Raw genomic sequence first — 8,058 nt, 5'->3', positions numbered from 1 at the left:
CGGGGTTGGTGCCTAACACCTTCTGACCCAATAATGTGATCCCCGGACTCAGTATTTTTTTTAAGTAGATTAGTTGTTTTTATCTATCTTGAGTCGATGTTCGGTTCTTAGACCATAATAACTAGGTGGTGACTCCTAGACCTCAAAAATTAAAAGTGAATCCGCACACCCCGCGGATCGAGGTCGCTTTCAGTAGCGACTCCACTGGGGATTATTGAGGATCAAACTTGAAAAACCCCAAATATGGGAACATTGCCATTTAGATCTAGTTTTTTTTAATGTTTGTTTTGTTTATGTTTTTAGTTTATTTGATTCGTTTATTTTTGGGATGGTATTATATTTTCTCGGCATCATTTTTGTGTGTATTATTATAGAATATTATTTGCTATGATTTAATATAAGGTCGTTTGGGATGACCTTAAATAATGCAGGATATTGAGAGAATGATGATGTGAAAAAATGGGTGTTCACCCATTTTTATTATTTGAATTATTTTTGGGTTTGTATTATCCTTTATTGGTATTCTTTGGTTCGATTTTGGATACATTGATTTGGCATATATATATATTTTGTTCAATCGAGAGTCATTTAGAACGATCCTAAATAATGAAATATTCAAATTGACATATAAATTGAGAATGAGATGATGGTGGTCAAGATAGGAAGCAATCAATTTTTTTAATTGGCGTGTGATTATTGTTTTTTCCCTACGTGATGGATGGTATCAAAGAAAGGAATAGAAAAAAAATTAAAGATTTTCTCACTTTTCTTCAAATTTTTATTTATTTATTTTTTTCTTTTTTTCTTTTCTTTCTTCCTTTTCAAATTGTTTTTTTATCTTTTAATGTTTTTATTTATGGTATGTTGTTGCTGACTAATAAAGTTTTTTAAAGATGAATGATGTACCTTTTTCTTTTTCTTTTTAAAAAAAAAATTAGTTTTTGAGCGTGCTATTGGCAAACAGCAACAACTAAGTTTTTTTGGCGTAAATGGTGTGCCAAAAGTGAAAGTCTGTTTTTGTTAATTCTATCTTCTTCTCCAATGGAAGAAGATAGAAAGCAGCATGAAGAGAGGCGCCTTTCTCTCCTTTCTCTCCCTCTCTCTCTCTCTCTATTAAGGTTTGTAGACGTTCGGTCCCCCATTTTTCCTCTCCTAGTCTATCTTTGATTCATTGAAATCACCCAGCCATTCATACCCGAAGTCTTCCCCTCTCAACACCATTATCAACAGCCTCTTCTCTCTTTTCCCTTCTTTTCTTCTTCGTCCCTATCCATGTTCTTCATCGGTACATTCTGAAGACCACCTACAGACGATTTGATCACCAACACAAGAACGATCTCTGCTTTAAATCAGATCCTTCTTCTTTCCCCGTCAACTAATTTCAACCCGATTAGGTCTGTGGCGTCATACTGATTTGGTTGTACAGATGATCATTGCTCTGGCATACAAGTCACGAATTTAACGTCTTGTAAGGTCAGTGATGTTAGAAAAAGGTTCGAGTCCGGTCAGGACTCCTTGTTCATATTGTTTAGCTCATTGTTTCAGTTTTTTTTAGTCTTGTTTGGACTTTTGGATCATCTAGGATTGTTTCGGTTGGTCTTGTTGGACTCCGAGAGCAGATATGTTGATCACTTTTGATCTCAGCAAACTTATTCGCTGGAGAATTCTGATCTCAATTGCTATTATTTTTTTTACTAATATTCAAAAATGAGAAAAAAAGAATGGGAGGTTGAATCTCTACAGAACACCAAGAAAAAGAAAGATATGGATTTTTTTTTGGTAGGTTCTCTGTCGAAAGGGCTCAATCTCCCGTTTTAATGGCAAGCCATCTAAAAAATCCGAACTTTAGACCAGTATTTCATCTGGGTTTTACTAATTCAAGCTCAAGAAGATCTTTTGGGATCGTTTGTTGCAGTACCAATGCGAAGGCAATCATTAGTGTTTTTCTTGTTATTCCTTCAAGTAAATCAGTAGTTGATTATCTTGGAGAAAGTACGAAAGCGATTTGAATGTCAAGACAGAGCATTTTAGAGGCTTTTGGGATTGATGGTCAAGAAATTTTGGAGGGTCCAATTTAGAAGATACGAGGATGAAATCTAAAGAAGCTATGGAATTGTCCCTTCTCATCACGAACAAAAGAAAAAAATATTGTTTTTCGCTGTTACATAGAGTACACAAGCACAAATTGTTAATTTTTTTAAAAAAAATCCTTATCTCCACAACTATCACTTTATCCTCAATTCAACTTTCTTTGAAATATCTATTTGATTTGTTTTCTTAGGTTTTTATAATAACTAGTAATAGTTTTTTTTTTTTTCAAATAGTTTTCAAAAATCAATTTGTTTAAATAAAAAAAATTGGTCATTACTCCTCATCTTCACAAATACCTTCCTATTCCTCAATTCAATATTCTTTGAGAAACTTGATTTTTTTAGGGTCACCTAAACTGATCTTTGATTGGACCATATATAAATATAAAAAAAAATCATTTTGACTTGGATTAAAAATTGTGCTTGTAGCAATGATTGGATCTGATTAATTATTCCATGCCATATTTATTGATTGGTTTGCCATAATCATAGTTGATATATATTTCTGATGTGCTTACTTTGATCTATGTTATGAATTTTGAATGCTTCGATTAATATTCATATGGAATCAATGTTGTGATGAAATGATCAGGTCCATGGGCCCATTGGTTTGAAAAGGCCCCGAGCGCATCCTACCCTGTTTTGCACACACCATTAGTACGTTTATTGCTTTGCATGCTTCCATGTCCCTTATACTCAACGTGGCACTAGTGCGTGGCCCGGTCTTTTCGGAGATGCGACGTCATTTATGAAAATCATAACTCCAGTCATGTACCTTAGGGTATATTAAACTGGGGCATCAATACCGTCTGATTAGGTTACTCTGAAAGGTATATCGATGCACCTAGGCTGGAGCGACCTGAGCCTTTGACCTATTGTAAGCCGCAGAGTCACATGTCCTGATTTCCAATGTAGTACTAGTACGTGGTCGGTCCCCTCAGGGGATGCTAAACCATTTCTGAAAGCTACAACCCTAGGCTCGTACCTATACGATATATTAAAGGTAATCCAAGTTCACCAATTGCACTTCTTGGTCAAAATCAGTGCCTAAGCAAGATCCTGCCCCGATGTACCCTACTGTACGAGAAGGATAGACTACGTCTATTCTAGACGAGAGATATTTAAGAGGGCCCTTGCTCAGCATTGTGGCCACCTCTCAACTGGGGATTAAACTAGCTGCTTTTTACTTCAAAGAAGTGGGTTGGAGTTTTAGATTATCACCTATATGGTATATCAAAACAAGTCACCACGTATTGACAGGTATATAGGTGCACTTGGGCAAGGGTGGCCAGATGAATTGCATTGTACGTAATAAACCTAAAGTCTACAAACCTCCCCTATATGTCACGACTCGAACTTATCGTGGGTGTTCTCGGGTTGCTTGTTGAAATGGACCTTACAAATGATGAGATCAGGAATGTACGATTTTGTCCTCAAGGATCAAATTTTTTGTTTAAATTACTGTATTACTGGGTGCACCAACCTAATAAAGAATCCATTTTAAAAACTTGGCAATGGTTCATAATGACCCAGTCCATCTCGATCCAACGATCATGATGGGCCGGACCATTTAAATCGGAATGGAATTCAAACTTTTTGCTAATTCAGGTTTCAACCCATTTTAAAAGAAGAAAAATATTTTTCAAAAAAGAATATTTTTCAGAAAAAATATTTTTCGAAAGAAAATATTTTCCAAAGGAAAGGAAGAAAGAAAATGATTTACAAAAAATCTATTTTTCACATGGACCTTGGAAAATTACTAAAATATTTTTTTTCTAAAAAAGGATAAAATGATTTGCCAAAAAAATCAAATTTGTTGAAAGTTGTTATTCAATGAAAATATTATTTGTCAATGATTTTCAATAATTCAATAAATCATTTTTCTTTTTAAAATAATCATTGCATGAATGAATTGTTTAATGGATTGGTACACAGAATTCAATAAAATCTCAGGATTCATTTAAAATGTTATCAAGGGGGTAACACTGAAATTCACTTTTGATAGAGTTATCATTGTGCCTAAGTTCAATCGTTCATCGTCTAACTAAGGTTGTAAGTCCGGTCAATTAGATCAAATGTCAGCACAAAGTCAATCGTCAAAAATGACCCCAAAACCTTTCAAAATTACACAGTTATTCCCTGAAGATCATAGTGCTTCAGTCATGCCAGTTGTAAGCAATGTCTCAATCCTCAATCTTAATCAAGCACGTTGTACATAGTCTTGAGTTTTCATGAGTCATTTGGGCTAGTTCGAGTCTTTTTTTTTTTCAGCAAGGTCATGTCTTTTTTAGATCGAGCCTACTCTTATCCTGTTGAGTCGAGTTAGTTTACTAAGTCTAGAACGGCGTCTGTCTCCCCATTTGAATAAAAGAAATTTTTGAATACCTCGAGCGCATTAACAGATCAACTAATAATCTGATTTCAAGGATAGATTTATTTCCTGAACGAGAAAATAATGATCGGGCTCAACTTTTAATCGAGAAAGCAAAGGTCATTGACCTCAGAACATAAAATAATTCCTAAAGAGATTCAAATAGAAACCATCTTATCCCTAGAGGAATACAAGGGGATAATGAATTTTCTCAGAAATTTTGAGCCTATGATGATATGTTAGGTGCAAGCTTGGGTATTGTCTGACACGGATTAGATACTGGCTTGATAAAATGAGATCAAGGAAGATGTTACAAAATGTATTAGTGCTACACTTCTCAAAATAGTAGAGCTCCCATAATAGATTACCATTCTCAGACTAATGAAATAGTTGAAGTGGTATTGATCTCTGATAATAAGTCGTACATCAAAGCAATGTTCAAAATTCAGAATCCGGCATCACAAATCATCCCCCTATGTTCTCAGACTAATGGAAAGGTTGAAGCAACCAATAAAAAATCTCAAAACAATCATAAGAAAATGTGTCAATCACACCGGGATTAGTTAGAGAAGTTACCATTCATACTACAGGGGTAAAGAAATAGTCTTACCAGTTAAAAGGAATTTCATATCTCAAGGTCTTGATGGAAAGTCAATTGCTAGAAACAGACTAGGCTCATCATTGGGTGCGAAGAGCTAAACTTGATTGAAGATAAACAACTTAGAGTTTTGTACCACGTGCAAACTTATCAGAGAAAAGTCACTCGCACGTTTGACAAAAAAGTCAAAGCTTGTCACTTTCAAGTTGGGGATTTGCTACTCAAAAATAATCGGCCACCTATCTTTGACCCTAAAGGGAAGTTCAAATCAAATTGGGAAGGTCCGTTCATCATCAAAGAAATATTACTAAGAAAAGCTGTCAAACTTCAAGATCATGATGGAATCGAATTATCAAAACCTACCAACCTTGACCAGATCAAGCGGTACTATATTTACGGAAGCCATCTTTGACCGAATCAATTTTCTTGCTACCTAGTTCAATATCTCCTTTCTCAACCCTTTGCAGTCTTTTAAAAAAAATATATTTTTCTTTCTCAACTCGATCACCTAACCTAGGGGAGGGAAGAATTCGAACTACGTTTTGGTCTGATCTCAAAATTCTAGAGTATGTAAGCAACATGAGAAGTTACTTCAAGCCTGACCACATCAAAATAAAAAAATCGATTCCCCCACTGAAAAAAATCTACAAAAAATAAAAATAAAATAATATCTTCAAAATGGGGAAGAAAATTCAAAGAAAAAGTAAAAAGAATTGCCACACAAGGGGCATTTGGATTTTTGAGCCTCAAAATTTCTTTCTTTTTATACCTAGTCCTAAGCCTACCCATAAAAGTCCTCCTAAGTACCGTGTGAAAAGTTAAGGACGATAACAAAGCATGATCAGACAGTAATTCCAGAAATTCAGAAAAGGGAAGAAAAAGAAAAATGGGGCCTGCCAAGTTGAAAATCCGAAAAGACGACTTAGGAAAAAATTAAGGCAAACTCGCAAGGTTAAAAATCCAAAAGGACGGTCTTGGAAACAATTAGAGCGAAGAAAAAAAACCCGCTAGGTTGAAAATCTAAAAAGGGCGACTTAAGCAAAAATTAAAGAAAGTTCGCTAGATCGAAAACCTGAAAAGGCGATCTAGGCAAAAGGTAAAGCATACTCGCTAGTTTGAAAACCTGAAAGGATAATATAGGCAAAAGTTAGGGCAACAAAGAAAAATAAAAGAAAATCTCCATAGAGTTGAGAACTTGAAGGAAGGTTGCAGCCGAAACGTCTGAAGTCTGAATAATCAAGTTCAACACTTAGCTTAAACCAGGCAAAGACTCAAAAGTCACAAGTATCTTATCTACGATTGATCTGAAATTTTTTGCTTCCCCAAGTGAATCCAGGGGGAGAAGGGTGAATTCCATGATGTGTCTCAAAAGTAAATATTTTGTTATCTTGATCTTGACTCAAAATCTTCAATATAAAAAGTCAAATTTAAAAGTTGAATTTTTATTGCGCTTGTAGTAATCAAATATTTCAAACCTTCATACAAAGGGCACTTTCTTTCTTCTCTGATATGTAGTTTCCCCCTTATACTAGGGGCATTTTTTATTTTTTTTCACAAGATGTGTTCAATACAATGTTTTCTGTCAAACTAGGCACATTTTTTATCTCAAGCCTGATCAATGTTAATCCTAAAGGATAATGGGAATCCCGGATTTAATGTTACCCTCTTGATAGCAATTTTTTTTTTAAAACCCCCGAGGTAAAAAGAAATTAAAAAAAATTTATAAAATTTTTGAAAAATTTTGAGGTTCAAACAGAAGTGTTTCTGATCTCATATTTGGTTTTTGCCTAGAGATTAACTCATTACCCTTCCACTTAGAATAGGAGATAGGCTATTTTCTCTGTCGCAAAGTCATTAATTCCTTTCCAAATTTATTCATTCTTTCTCAGATTCATCTCTCCTTTTCCAGATTTATTCATTCTTTCTCAGATTCATCCATTCTTTTCTAGATTTATTCTTTCTCAGATTCATTCATTCTTTCCCAGATTTATTCATTCTTTCTCAGATCATCCATTCTTTTCCAAATTTATTCTTTCTTAGATTCATTTATTCATTCCCTGATTTCTTCATTCTTTATCAGATTCATCCATTCTCTCCCAGATTTATTCATTTTGCTCAGTTGCCGCCAAGAGTTTTCTTGAATTTTCCTTAGATGCCGTCGAGGGTTATCTCGGATTTTACTCAGCTGCCGCTGAGGGTTATCTCGGATTTTGCTCAGTTGCCATCGAGGGTTATCTCAGATTTTGCTCAGTTGCCTTCGAGGGTTATCTCGGATTTTGCTCAGTTGCCTTCGAGGGTTATCTCAGATTTTGCTCAGTTGCCGTCAAGGGTTTTCTTGGATTTTGCTCAGATGCCGCCGAGGGTTTTCTCGGAATTATGCTAAGATGCCGCCGAGGGTTATCTCTAAATTATGCTCAAATGCCGCCAAAAGTTTTCTTGGATTTTGCTCAGACGCCACCGAGGGTTATCTCGAATTTTTCTCAGTTGCCGTCGAAGGTTTTCTTGGATTTTGCTCAGATGCTGCCGAGGGTTATCTCGAATTTTGCTCGGATGCTGCTAAGGGTTTTCTTGGATTTTGCTCAAATACCGTCGAGGATTATCTTGAATTTTGCTCAGTTGCCACCGAGGGTTATCTCGGATTTTGCTCGGATGCTGTCGAGGATTATCTCAGATTTTGCTCAGTTGTTGTCGAGGGTTATCTCGGATTTTTGCTCAGTTGTCGCCAAGGTTTTTCTTGGATTTTGCTTAGTTCCCGCTAAGGGTTTTCTTAGATTTTTCTCAGATGCCGCCAAGGGTTATCTCGAATTTTGCTCAGTTGTCGTCGAGGGTTATCTCAGATTTTTGATCAGTTGTCGCCAAGGGTTTTCTTGGATTTTGCTCAGATGCCGCCGAAGGTTTTCTTGGATTTTGCTCAGATGTCGTCGAGGGTTATCTAGGATTTTACTCAGTTGCCACCGAGGGTTTTCTTGGATTTTGCTCAGATGCCGCCGAGGGTTATC

This window comes from Akebia trifoliata, chromosome 9 (genome assembly GCF_017979445.1).
Source record: "Akebia trifoliata isolate Shusen 1 chromosome 9, ASM1797944v1, whole genome shotgun sequence".
Taxonomy (NCBI): Eukaryota; Viridiplantae; Streptophyta; class Magnoliopsida; order Ranunculales; family Lardizabalaceae; genus Akebia; species Akebia trifoliata.
Note: the sequence above shows the minus strand (reverse complement) of the source record.